Here is a 14,371-nt window from a genome sequence, read left to right on the forward strand (position 1 = left end):
TATGAATTCTTTCTTATGTGGCTCAAACTAAACTTTCCTGGGAGTAAGCAGGTCTTTTTAATAGGTCTGTTTGCTGAATATTAGCTAATAAGATTACATTCAAAGAAAATATGGAATTCTTTATATAGAGTTGCTACTACATATACAGGCAGTCCCTGGGTTACATACAAGATAGGGACTGTAGGTTTGTTCTTAAGTTGAATTTGTATGTAAGTCGGAACTGGTACATATTGTAGGGGAAACTCTAGCCAAACATTTCTCCAGAGCTCAGTTTTATTCTCCCGTACCTCACTTCCCTCAGTCCCTTATTCTCAAGCTGAGGTGTCTGCTGAGAAAAGCTGCTCCGCATCTCCCTGGTCTGCTGGGGGGGGGGGGGGGGGGGCGGGCACTAGCTTCGTGTCTCCCTGGTCTGCTGGGGGGAAGTAGCTAGTGTGGGGTTGCCTCACCCCGTTTGTAAGTAGGGATCCGATGTAAGTTGGATCCATGTAACCCAGGGACTGCCTGTACACGTGTAAAACAGATAAGATTAGGGTTGGATATTTGAATGGTCCAAAAATACTTGGTCAACTAACTGTTGAAATACTCATGACATTGTGAAATAATGTCAGATATGGTCAAATATTTTAAAGCAATGATTTATTAGATAGAATAGTAGAACAACAGTAACAAAGAATATGACTTTATGATAAATAATTGGCTGAAAGAATAATATTACTTTCTTTAGGCAAGGTTAAGTTGGCATTTGAATGTTTATAATTGTTCAGTCTTGAATAATATTCTAATGAGAAAAATAAAACACACATTGCAACTATAAAAGGCAAAAGTAATTTTTAAATGCACTTGTGCTAGCTAAGCAGCAGGTCAACTCTTCAAGTAGTTTAAAGGCAGTGCCTCTATTCTCCTTGTTAGGTAAGACAGCTTGTTGTTTTTAAAGTTACAGACCAACACAGCTACCCCTCTCAGACTGCTTCCAGTTAGTTCATCTTTCCTACAACACTAGCATTAACAGACTGTGAAGTGTGTGATCAAGACATTTAAGTAGGCATGCTAACACTTAGCACCAAAATTAAATTCTAACAGACAAACCAATAGCTACATAAGGGCATTTTAACTGGAATATTTTACTATATTTGACTAGTAAAACTAACAGTCTTGCTAGGCCTAAACAAGATGACTCAATAACTTTTAGGTAACAGTGAATAATGATTCATAAATTTGAGAAGCCCTAGCAACAAAAGAACAACAACAACTACAACAGTAGATTGAGCTCTATTAATAATTTGACGTTTGAGTGCAGGCATATAAGAAACAGGTAGCTTTTTTACGCTCTTTCAGGTAGGATCCTCAGCTAATGTATGTAAACATATTAAATTAGAGAAACACTGTGGGAGTTAAAGTAGTAATTAATCTCAAATCCAAGCAAAATGAATCTAAAAAGCATAAACTCAACAGAAATTAAGGCTTCAATTTTCATTTTGATCTGCATTATAATTCATGTCAATAGGAGTAGAGATTTGCACTGAATGACACAGTATTTACCCAAGCACTTTTAAGTAAATTTAATCTTCTTTCCAATTATGCCTATGCACACAAAAGGTAATTTCTTACCTGCAAGTTTGGAGAAATTAAAGCAAAAAAGAAAAATGCCAGTCTAGTGGGCAATAGGATCTCCTCACAGCAGATGGAGTCAGACATTGAGACATTGACCCCTAAAAAAAAAGGAGTTTTGCCAGTTGATTACTCCAGTTCAAAAATTACCTGAGTAGTGAAGAGTAAACGTAAAAATAAAAGCTGAAAAATAATTCATAAAAAAACCCAACCATTTTAAAAAAGAAAACTATCTAGGACAAGCATACACTCTAAAGGAAATGTGGAAATGTGTTGGCATCCTTTCACTAGAGACACATAGTGGGAATTGCAGGCAATGATGCAGATGGCTTGCAATGTCTCCAGTGACTGAATAATCCAATCCAAGATTCACATGATCTTGGAAGTTATTACAAATGTATGAATCCTGTTTGGGAGTTGCTTGCTTCCTATGGGCTTGAAAATCTTCAAGCTGTGGGATCCAGATTCTGTCATGTACGGTGATAAACTGATGAAGACAAGGGTGCTACTTCTTATGATCAATTGCCAATATTTCCCACTAGCCAGGATCAATTCCAGATTCCTTCATATCTAGCTTCCACATGTCTTTACAGGGAAGCCTAGGATGTCCTCTTATTTTTGTTCCCTCTGAGAGCTCCCTATGGAGCATGTCCTTGAGTATCCATTCATCTTCCAACTAAAGATGTAAAACCTCATTTAACTGGTTATTGAATTAAACATGGCAGTGGGGAAGCACTCTGGAAAGGCTGGAGTGGCCACCTCTTGCCACCAGCAGCTTGGGGTCAGGCCTGCTGTGGGCATCCTAGTTGCAGTACTATATAAAAAAATAGACCTGTTCTGCTGACTTGTGTTGAATGCTTTGGTGAGGTCCACAAAGCTGATGCACAATAGTCTGCTTTGCTCTCTGCACTTTTCTTGGAGTTGATGCAGAGAAAAATACGAATGTAGTTGATCATCCAGCCCTGAATTTGCATTGTGTTTCAGGGCAGACATGATTCACCAGCTGTGGTAAAAGAGTTACCCTGTGCAGTAACGGGGGTTCTTCAAGAGGTGTGTCCCCATGGATGTTTCACTCTGGTTAGTGGTATGTCTTCATGCCAGTGACCGGAGAATTTTCTAGCAGTGCCCTGCCACACCATGCATGCACAGTTACTTCTCCTCACGCCATTGGTGTCTGTTAGGCACATCCACAGTGCCTCTATTCCTTCTCTACCTTGGTTCTAGCTCCCAAAGAGACTACAAAGTAGGGGAAGGAGGGCAGGTAGTGGACACACATCTCAAAGAACCCCTGTTACCGCACAGGGTGAGTATCTCTCTTCTTTAAGTGATGTCCCCGTGGTGCTCACCTCTAGGTGACTACAAAGCAGTGTTCACATTATGGAGGTGGGTTTAGAAGCCCTGCCTCCCAAAATTGAGGACAGCACCGCTTATCCGATTGATGTTGCTAGAGCAATAGCAGAGGTAAGAGCGTAGTGTTTGGCAAAGGTGTGGTCAAATGACCAAGTTGCTGCCTTGCAAATGTCCTCTAGAGGAACATTGTTAAGAAAAGCTGTACTAGAAGCCATTTGTCTGGTGGAGTGAGCTGTGATGATACTTGGCAGCTGCTTGTTATGAGTGGTATAGTATATGTGAATGCAAAATGAGATCCATTTGGATATTCTCGGAGAGGAAATGACTTGACCCCTGGAGCACTCTATGAATGACAAGAAGAGTGTTGTTGACCTTCTCCAGGGTCACATTCAATCAAGGTAGAAGGTGAGTGCTCTACAGAAATCCAAAGTATGTAATGCTGTCTGCAATGGATCAGTTGTGCGGTTTGGGATGGAACACAGGTAAGTGTATGGCTCATTGATATTGTGAATATCATGTGCGGTGGGTCAGCCATTAATGCCGCTAACTCACCAACTCTCCTATGAGTTATGGCTACCAAAAAGGCCACCTTCATGGAGAAATGTAGCTGGGAACAGGTGGCTAGTGGTTTGAAGAGATTTAGTTAAGCTCTTCAGGACATGATTCAGGTCTCAAATAGGGGCTGGTGATCATACTGATAGGAAAGTGTTCTGGTGATCCATAAGGAATAATTTGGTGATGGGGTGGGGAAAAAAAAGAAGTGCCATCATTGGTTTTGTGGAAGATTGCTATAGCTACCACATGAACTTTTACAGTTTTAAAAGAGAGCCATACTTCCCTCTGCTACAAAAGGTATGATCAGAATGGACGTGGTGTAAGGTAGCATATGGTGGTTCTGTTTTACCGATTGGGAGAACCATAAGTTCTTCTGGTGTATTCTCTCCTTCTATTGATGAGTATTTGTTTTAGTCTGAGCAGACAGTTTCAGCATCCTAGAGCCACACCTTCAGGTGAAGTCTTTCTGGATCGGGTTGCAGAATTCTGCCATGGCATTGAGTGAGGAGGTAGTGTTATGGAAAAAAGCTGCGAGGATCTGCTATCACTAACCTATGCAGGTAAGAGAAACAAGTTTGTCTCAACTATGTTGGTGCAATGAGAATGACCCATGCTTGGTCTTGTCTGATTTTTGTTCTTATTCTGTTAATTAGAGGAAGCAGTCAGAATGCATATAGGAGAGGTCATTTCAACAGATCAGCCAAGAGGGCTGCTATGGAGCAGAATAGGTGGCACTTTCAATTCGACCTGGTTGCAAATAGGTCTATGTCCAGTTGTAGCCATTTGTGAAAAAGTCCTGCGTGAGGTCAAGAGGCTAGTTCCCACTCGTGTTGGTCTGAAAAAAATGCAACTAAGTTTGTCTGCCATCAAACTGAGTGTCCCCAGTAGGTACGTGGCAATAGAGGTGACATGTTGCATAATGTATCAATTCCATAATCTCAAGGCTTCTGTACAGAGGGAGGTGGACCGGGCTCCTCTCTGCCAATCGATGTAGTACATGCACACTGTCATAACATCATTTTGTATGCTATGTACAGGAGGAAATGGCGGTATGCATAACAGATCACCCTGAGATCGAGAAGTTTGATGTGGAGCGTTTTTCATTGTAGGACCACTTGCCTTGCACTGTAAGGGGTCTGAGATGGGCTCCCCATCCCATAAGAGACACGTCCATTGTAATGGTACAGTGGGAGCAGGTTGCTGCAAGGGTACCCCTTGTAACATGTTGTGAGGCTGTGTCCACCAATGTAGCGAGATGAGGAAACATGGTGGCATAGCAAGGTTTTGTAGGGAGTCTCTGGAGGGGACTGGCCAGTCTCTGGAGGCAGTCTGACCAGTCTCACCACATATGTGGTTGCCACCATTTGATCCAGAATTCTGAGTCATTAGTGCATTGTGGTAGTTGGAATTGTGTGGTCCATGGCTCTAAGGCCTGAGAGAGCCTTGAACCTGTGTCTGGGTGGCGTCACTGTGGCTGTTATGAAACCGAGGCACACTCCTATAAATTCTACAGTCTGTATAGGCTAGAGTGTGGATTTTTGGTAGTTTATGTGAAACCAGAGGCTTAGGAGGAGAGAAATGGTTGTCTTAAGTTTCCTGGAATGACGTACCCTTTAAGAGGCAGTCATCGAGGTATAGGAATATTATTACTCCCAGACGGCAGAGATGTGCCATCATACAACCAGAGTCTTTGAAAAAACTCTGGTTGCTGTTGAGTCTCTAAATGAGAGGATGTGATACTGACAGTGTAGTTTGCCCACTATAGACACGTCTACACAGCAGGGCAAAAGCCAAAATAAGCTATGCAACTTGAGCTACATCAATTGCATAGCTTAAGTCAAAATAGCTTGTTTCAGCTTTTGATGCTATCTACGCAGCAGGATGTCCAAGTTAGAGCACTCTCCCTCCGACTTCCCTTACTCATAAAATGAGGGTTACAAGAGTTGGAGTAATAAGTCCTCCATCTCAACATCATTTTGACATTGTCGAAATAACTGCTTGCTGTGTAGATACGGACGTTATTTCAGAATAACGTCAATTATTCCAAAATAACACTGCTGTGTAGACATAGACTATGAAACGTAGAAAGCGTCTGTGTGCAGGAAGGATCATTATATGGAAATACTTATCCTGAAGGTTGAGAGGCCTAGAACCAATCTCCATGATCCAACATGGGTATAACTGTTGCTAGCGTCACCATGTTGAACTTTCTGTACGTTACATACTTGTTGGGTTTCTTTAGGTCTAAAATGGGCCTCTATCCTCTGGTTTTCTTCTGTGTTAGGATATACTTCAAATAGAACCCTCTCCCTATGAAAGCCAATAGCACTGGCTCTATTGCTGCTATTTGCAGGTGGTGTTGAACTTCCTGTTTGAGCAGGACCTCATAAGAGAGGTCCCTGAAGAAAGACGGGGGAGGATGTTAGGGGGAATGGAGATGAAGCAGCCCACTTTGATGACCTCTAGAACCCATCCGTCTGATACAGGGCTATTCAACTTTGGAAGCCCCGGAGGCCATACTGATATTCACAGCACATGCTGAGAGCTGCAACTTAAGTGTGTTTGCATATACATGCAAATATATGCAAATAGCTTTTCACACTGATGGGCATGAATACAAAGATTAAGGCAAGCCTACACAATATGTAGGCCCCATTTAAGTCAGTTCTGCTGATATTAATAAAATTCAATATTTACCCAATTTCCACCCATATGATAGCACTTTTAACAAGCAATGACAGTCCAGGAATTTAACTACTAAAATGCATATCAACAGAAGACTATTATATTGATTACTTTTTTGTTTTGGCTCCCACCCATGGGCTGCATGTCGAGCCCCGTTTAAACCCAAACCGCACCGCAAACAAACGGGCTGCACGCTGCATGTGGTACTACAGGCCGTGTGTTGAGTAGCCCTGGTAGTTATCTGTGTCCATTGATATAGAAAGGCGGTAAACTGCAGGTACACAAATGACAGTGTTGCCGCAGTTGTAGGGATTTCTCTCTGGCCCTCAACCAAACCTTCAAATTTGTTGTTTGGAGGATGCAGGTTGGGTAATTGTGGGCTGCTGTTGACACTGAAGCCTGCATCTTTGTGGCCTGTGCTTCTGTCTGAAGTTGTACCAGGTTCATGTGTAGGGTTTGTAAGACCATCCAGGAATCTTCATAGAATGTCAGACATTGTCTGTTTTGCCCGCAAACAGGTTGATCTTGTCAAATGGGAGGTCTTTCACCTTTTGCTGTAGCTCCCTAGGTATTCCAGATGCTCAGAGCCATAAGGCTCTGCACATGACAATAGCAGTTGTGGTAGTGAGAGCTGCAGTGTCCACCACATCCATCGCAGAGTGTAAAGCAGTGTGGGTAATGGTGTGGACCTTTTGAATAATGCTGTGGAGCTGGGGTCTCTTTTCTGCTCTTGAAGAAACTGAGAAAGCTCCTGCAGCTTGGGGGAGTTGGTGTAAACACTTATGATCTTTATCCTGGGAGTAGACCTCCTGTTTGGTTGCTTTGTCTTGTGTCGGACTGATTCTACGACCAAGGAATTGGGTGGTAGGTGAGGAAAAAAAAGTCCATCCCTTTGGCTGGGACCAAATATTTTCAGTCAGCCCTTTTGTTGGTGGGCAGTACAGATACTGGTGACTGCCAGATAGTGTTGGTAGGGTCCATAACGGCTTCGTCCATTGAAAATGCAATTCTGGAAGAGGTGGGAGGCTGAAGCATACGGAAGAGCCTATACTGTTTCTCTTATAGATCCTGTTCCTATGCTAAAGCCACCCTCTTCAACAGTTCTTGGGACTGCTTAGTGTCATCTGTTGGAGGTGGAATAATAAGAATTCAGCCTCATCCAGCAGTGAGGAAGAATTGTGGAGTGGGGATCTATCCTCTCCTTTGGAGAGGGTGTCCTCCTCCACTGATTGTGGATGTTCGGGAGAATCTGGTGCTATGTCTATAGGTGTAGGCTGGGAAGAATGTGGCAGTCTTTTGTGGAAGGAGTAATATGGTGACTCCTGTGAGAGTACCAAGTGTCCCAAGGTATGGAGGTGGTAGATATGGCCAATGATGAGAATACCAGTGCAGTGCCGGGAGTCTGTGTGATGCTCTTGAGGAGCGGGGCTCCCATGGGGGCTGTCACTGAGTGGGACTGGAGTGTTGAGAGGAGAAGCGACTATGTTAGCTGCTGTCTGCCTCCCTGAGAGAGTGTGATGGAGGTGGCGATGGAGGTGCATGTACAAAATGCACTGATGACACTTGTGAGGATGGTGCTGAGGCAACACGGGCTACCGATGCTGTAGGATGTCTGGCACAGTCATGCAATAGTGCTGAAATGGGGTACGTTCCAGAATGCTGACTGATAATAAATCAAGGAATGATCAGTGTCACAAAGTGAAAAAAGTAGATCGCTTATAGTGATTACACGCTTTTCTTATTGATTACAGATTATAAAGAAATCTCTATATGTAGTTGCAATATACCAGCTGGATCAGAGTCTGGTCTCTTAAGCACTCTTTCTAGTCCTCTTCAGTGTCTCATAAAAATTTTAAAGCTTTATTTCTCCTCTTTCAATCAGAGTTCATTGTCATCAATTCCATAGGGCCTCTGATCTTCTTGGATATAGCTCCCTTGAAGTATTGTGCACCTGCTATTTTGGCAGAGATACCAACAGCTTTGGGCTTCAAAATTCTAATTTCTATTCAAGTTCTAAGAAAACAGTTTTCTTTTATATTTCATTTAAAAACATTCTGCTACACAAAAATATATCTGTTTTACTATATTATATCAAGTCTCTGACACACTCAATACCTTGCCTTGGTGATGATGGTGAACACTGATACCTCCTCAAGAACTCAAAGCACCAACCCATCCAACTTCCTGTTGAAAGTATGCTAGTCAACATAACTAGCTTTGCATTTGCTTAGATTCTAAAACTAAAGCCTTGATATATAGCAGCTCACTAGCAAGCACAACCTATTTAACACAACTCTAAGCACCTACTTTACTGCACAAGTTCCTCTTCTTATTTGAGTACTCTCTGTGTGGGTACTCCACTTTAGGTAACCAGAACAGGGCCCTCCGAGGAAAGGAGGGGGCTTCAGACTTTAAGTTGTAGAAGATGAAAGCACTATGTGAGCAAATATGGTATAGGAAGTTACGTGTTGTAGCAATGCATAGTGTTCTGTAAAAGTGCGCAGTGAAATCCAGGTTGTGATTCTGCACATTTCCACATTAGGGATGTTGTTGAGAGAGGCTGTTGATGTTGAGAGATTCCTAATAGAGTATGTGTGGATCCCCACTGGCGTTGTCACTCATGCTGGAGATAGCAGTTTGTTACAATCTGATATCCATTTGGACAGGCATTGTTTAGAAATGGTGTGCCCTTTGCATTGATCATTGATGGAAATAAATAGTTTTGGAGGCTCGCAAAACAATTTTGTTCTGTCAATATAAAAGGTGAGCTCTATGAACAGTGTAATCTGGATTTTCTATTGTCCCTATGTGGCTAAGTATATAATTTGGTTGAAATAAAAGGATAAGATCACTTTAGATAAAAATGTAGGATGCAGTCTGAGACACACTTTGTCTTTAATAAAAAAAAAAAAAAGATGGCATAGAATGGGTCAGCCACGAGGTGCTAGTTCCCCCATCCATCTAATGACAATGCTAACTAGAAACACAGTTTGAGTGCAAGAATGTAGCCTAGAATAAGGGATAAAAAAGCCAACGCAGTCTGTTTCTGTTGGTACCATGCATTTTGTGTGCATGTGTGGGTGGTACATTATATATATGTGCCAGGTAGTATCCCTACAACTGTTTAACAATATGCTTTGTACTTCAGTGGAACAGATGATTTCAGATCCCAAGAGCCATGAAGTAAGCATGCTTTGAGTTGAAGTTTGTGGGGATCTTGATGAATGATGTGGCCTGTGGTAGGAGTTGAGGCAGAGGTGTGAGATTGCATGCTGCACAGGCTGCCATGTGGAGAAGGTATGGATATTAGGTTTGTAATGTCCATATGGGTGCTACTAGGATCACTCTGGCCCTGTCTTGTTTTATCTTGTAGAATACTTGGAGTGTAAGGGAGGGGCGGAGGGGGGAGACATATAATTGCGGGGTATTCCACTTTATAAGAAAGGCATTGCCCCAAGAGTGATGGCAGAGTGCTGCCCTGGAACAGAATAGGGGGCATTTTTAAGTTCCATAAGGCTGTAAAGACATCTATTGTTGGGCGACCCCACAATTGGATATTTTGGATAGCCCATGTTCAATGCCCATTCATGGTTCTTGATAGAACATTCTGTTCAGAGCATCTGCCATGTTGTTTTAGCAACCGGGTAAGTACAATGCTATCACATGAACTTAGTGTTTGATGCATCATTGCCAGAGGCACATGGCTTCCATCCATAGGGAACATGATCATGCTCCTCTTATTTGTTTATGTAGAACATACTAGTGACATTATCCATAAGGATCTGAATTGTTTTATTTCAGATCGATGCAAAAAGTGTGAGCAGGCACTGTAAACTGTGTGAAGTTCCAGTAGATGGACATGAAGTTGGGACTCCATTGTAGATCAGCGTGCATGAATGTAATGTGTCTTTGAGTGTGTTCCCCAGCCTAGGAGGGACATGTTCATAGTAATGCTAAGGGTAGATGGATTCTATACGACGGCCACTCTAATGAAGACATTGTCTGGGTTGGTCCACCATAACGGAATCTTCCACCGTGTTGGTCATGGTGAAGAGTTTGTGCAAGCTGTGCCTATGAGGAACTTACTGCGTCCATAGCCAGGTTTGAAGACAATGCATGTGTAACCTTGTGTGATGGATGATATAGGTTCAATGCTGTATCTATTCATGGATGGCTTGGAATAACACTCACGTATTCATCTTTACATGCTGTTTACTAGCAAAGGAGAGTAAAAGATATCCAGGCTGGAATGCTTAAGAGACACAGTAGTTCAGATTGCACCTTGGGGAATGTCACACCCAGAAAAAAAATATAGTAATTGCTATCTGGAATAGGAACAGAATACATAACAATTAGCAGCTGGTACATGAAGCTGACTCAAGAAGAGACCTTACATAAATCCACTGTGGAGTACACAGTTCTTAAAATAAAGCCACTTTCATTCCCTAGAGCATTACATCTTCATCTTTTACTTTTGAAGCTGATTCTTTTTTTTATCCTCCAAGTATAATTTCAGGTAGCACATTTTTACAAAAATGCTTTTTTTCAAGAATATTTTAAAAGGTAAGGACATAGAAAGCCAAATGTTTCAAATTGGAGCCCTCAATTGTCTACTCTAAAAGTTCAAGATCAAAAGGCACTCTAAAAGGTATTTAGCCTTTTTTTTTTTCAATTATTTCAGCTATAATAAAAAGATAGCAAGTTAAATCAGTGAAATTCACTACTTGAGCAAAAACATTAGCAGAACAGAACAGTTTCATTAAAAAGAAAACAGACTGTTTTTATAATATAATGAACATTATAAAAGTCTCACAGCATTTTCCGTTTAGGCTACATCTAGACTGCAGGCTTCTTTCAGAAGAAGTTTTTCCAGAAGAGATCTTCTGAAAAAACTTCTTCCAAAAGAGCATGCTGGCACTGCCAAAGCGCATCGAAAAACGGATCTGCTTTTTCAAAAGATAGCGTCCACACTGAATGGACGCTCTCTCACATTTAAGCTGTGATTACTATGGGCAGAATGGCTACCAGGCCACCTGTGCTTTTTCCTCTTTCCTCTTCTTTCAAAAGGACTCCCTCTTCCCCATCCACACACGTCTTTTTCTGAAAGAGCTCTTTCAGAAAAAGGCTTCTTTCTTGTAGAAAGAGGTTTACCAATGTTGGAAAAACTGATTTGTTCTTTCCGGATTTTTTTTTTTTTTTTGAAAGAATGCGATTGCTGTGTGGACTTAAGTGAAGTTTTTTCAGAAAAACAGCCATATTTCCAAAAAAAGCTCTGCAATGTAGACATACCCTTAAGTAGCAAAAGATCTTACATCATAGATTTGAAGGTGCTCTATAAACATTAATAGATTCTGCCTCAACACCTCTGAGAGGTAGGAAATTATTACCATTCCAAGCTTGTTCATGACTGTTTAAAAAAAAAAAAAAAAAAAACCTAGCAAACCTGCAGCATTCAGTTTAGTATACTACTACTGAGAAGGAGAGAGGAGGAGACATAAAACTGTCTGTACCTGAAGTTCTATAAATACAGATTCAACCATTTCAGAATGCTAATCGTAACTAGCCAAAATAATGCTATAATTCAGGCAAAGTAAGGTATCAAGGCTACTTAGCTGACCTACCAACCCAGTTCTTGTTTAAGTACGAAGAAAAGATCAAGAGCGGAGGAGAAAATGTGTTTAGAGAATGCCAGTTGCTGCTAGTATTCACCCTCAAGTTTCTTCTCCAAGTCATTCTCTGTCCTTTTTCTAGCTCTCCGATCTGAGTATTTAATCCCACAATAGCTACCTTACATTTATGAAAGGAGACAAAGCCCACAGCCTCAACAATGTCATCTCAAATGGCCATAGAAGGCAAGATTTGTCTTAAAACACCATATAATGGTACTCCAAAATTTAAGCCAGCTAACTTTCGGGGAGGGGGGGGGGGGGGGGGAAGGAGAAAGAATGTCAAGTTTGTTTTTTAAAGTGCCAAACCTAGTCATATTTTTCTTTTAATTTATACTGAACACCCATAATTCCAGTGGAAATCAATGGGAGCAGCAGATATTTAGTACCTCCAAATAGCTAAATAGCCCAAAAATTAGTATCTTCAAAATAAGTAGCAGCATTTGAAAGTTTTTCTCTAAGATATGAAAAAACAGCTGTTAGTGCAATGGCTAAACTGTGGATCAGTAACACAATTTTAGCAGAGGCAGTTCTCACACAGCTTTCTTTAGTCCTTATCAGAGAAAATAAAGCAGAGGGTAAGGGGGTGGAGGAGAACCCTCTAGAGTAGTGATTGGCTATCTGCAGCCCATTGGGATTCTATGTGCAGCCCATGAGATTTTGTTTTCTGTTGCCCAAAACAGAATCTGGCAATCTTGCACATTTCTCATCCACATAGGTTTTATCCTCTGAGTATTAATAGAGTAACATGCACATAAAATAAGATGTATGCTATTGTACACATCAACTGTGAGAGCTCCCTCTGCAGCCAATCAAAACACCACTATAGTTCAATTAGAACACCCTGCAAATTCTAGGTGTGCAAGTGCAGTTAGCAAAACTGCCCTATCCCAGAAGACCATCTTGGTTACGAAAATCTTGTGACCCACTAAGATGAAAGACGGCCATTCATGTGGCCTACTCATTAGCCTATCATTAGCCCGTCACTCATTAGCCCATGACTGCTCTAGAGACTTGAAATCATCGCAAATGAAATACAAATTATTCTGTGAAACTCAGCAGGGATGCATAAATTACAAATATCAGCAGTTCCAAGATTTAATTGAAGGTGGAAGAACATTTTATTAATTAGACACCTTTAACTGCACACAGAGTGAGATTCAGCACTGCAACTCTAAGTAGTACAGCCCAGGAGAAGCCTAAGTTGCCTGTAAGCCACACCTTCAGTCTCCCAAATCCTAAGGTGCTTCAGGGACCAAAGTGGATACTGGTGTAACTTATGACTGAACCAGAGGCCCTGCCCAGAATCTCCACAATACAATGTGCTGTTGCCCTGCCTATTACCCAGCTATATCCCAATTTCAGATTTCACAAAATATCTTCAGAAGAGATCCTGAGACTGTTGCCCTTATTTCCTCCACTGAGGGAAATTTTCTCATCATTGGAGCCAGGTTATCAGACCCAAAGAAGGATTGTCCAGAGGTTAGTGAGACTAGACAGGGATTTGGAGTCCCTGGTTTAGGTTTTACTCCACAACAGACTTCCCATGTGACCCTGGGTAAATCATTTCTCTCTCTCTGGTCTCATCTCTAAAATGGGGATGATAGTATTTCTGTACTTGACAGGGATAGTAAGAGGATACATACATTAAACATTGTAAGGTGGTCAGATTCTATAGGAATGGGAGCAGCAGGTCTAACAGCCACTGTGAGCCAGGGTAAGATTGGGGAAAGAGATAGCTCCATGCCCCCAAACAGAAGAAGTGGCAGGGCTGAGCACAGTCAGCCTTTAGCACCACTCGGACCATGGCTCTGTCCCTCTCCTCCCCTCCCCGAGCCCTAAAAGCCATGGACTCAGACACTCCCGCAGCAGTTCTAAGGGGGCCGGGGCTCCAGCCACTACTTATGCCACAGTAGCAGCAATAGCAACCACAGCTCTGGGCCCTTTTCAATGGCCAGGACCCAGGCCAATTTCCCCCTTTTCCACTCTCCCCTCATTGGCAGGCCTATACTCCATTAATTTAACTAGTTCTTTTTTGAACCTTGTTAAAGTCCGGGTCTTCACAACATTCTCTGACAAGGAGTTCCATAGGCTGACTATGCACTGCATGAACAAGTGCTTTCTTTTGTTTGTTTTAAACCTGCTAAATATTAATTTCATTTTGTCACTCCTATTTCTTATGATATGGGAACAAGTAAATAACTTTTCCTTATTCACTTTCTCTACAACTGTCATGATTATAAACCTCTATCATATTCCTTTTTGGTCTTCTCTTTTCTAAGATGTGAAGTCCCGGTCTTTCTAATCTCTCTTCACATGGCAGCTGTTCCAAACACCTATTCATTTTGTTGCTCTTTTCTGAACTTTATCCAGTGCTAAGATACTTTTTTTGAGATGAGGCAACCACATCTGTACACAGTATTCAAGATGTGGAAGTAACATGGATTTATACAGAAGTAATAAGAGCACAAGTGCTTAATATAAAGTAAAGATCCTTTATGTTGCTC

At 41.7% G+C, this 14,371-nt stretch overlaps 1 protein-coding gene across 7 annotated transcripts in view; it reads right to left on the bottom strand.

The window, feature by feature from the left end:
• Positions 1-14,371, bottom strand: part of RUNDC3B (RUN domain containing 3B) — a 107,778-nt gene that overhangs the window by 35,889 nt on the left and 57,518 nt on the right. The gene's annotated exons all lie outside the window — the stretch shown is intronic.

This window comes from Pelodiscus sinensis, chromosome 2, assembly GCF_049634645.1.
Source record: "Pelodiscus sinensis isolate JC-2024 chromosome 2, ASM4963464v1, whole genome shotgun sequence".
NCBI lineage: Eukaryota > Metazoa > Chordata > Testudines > Trionychidae > Pelodiscus > Pelodiscus sinensis.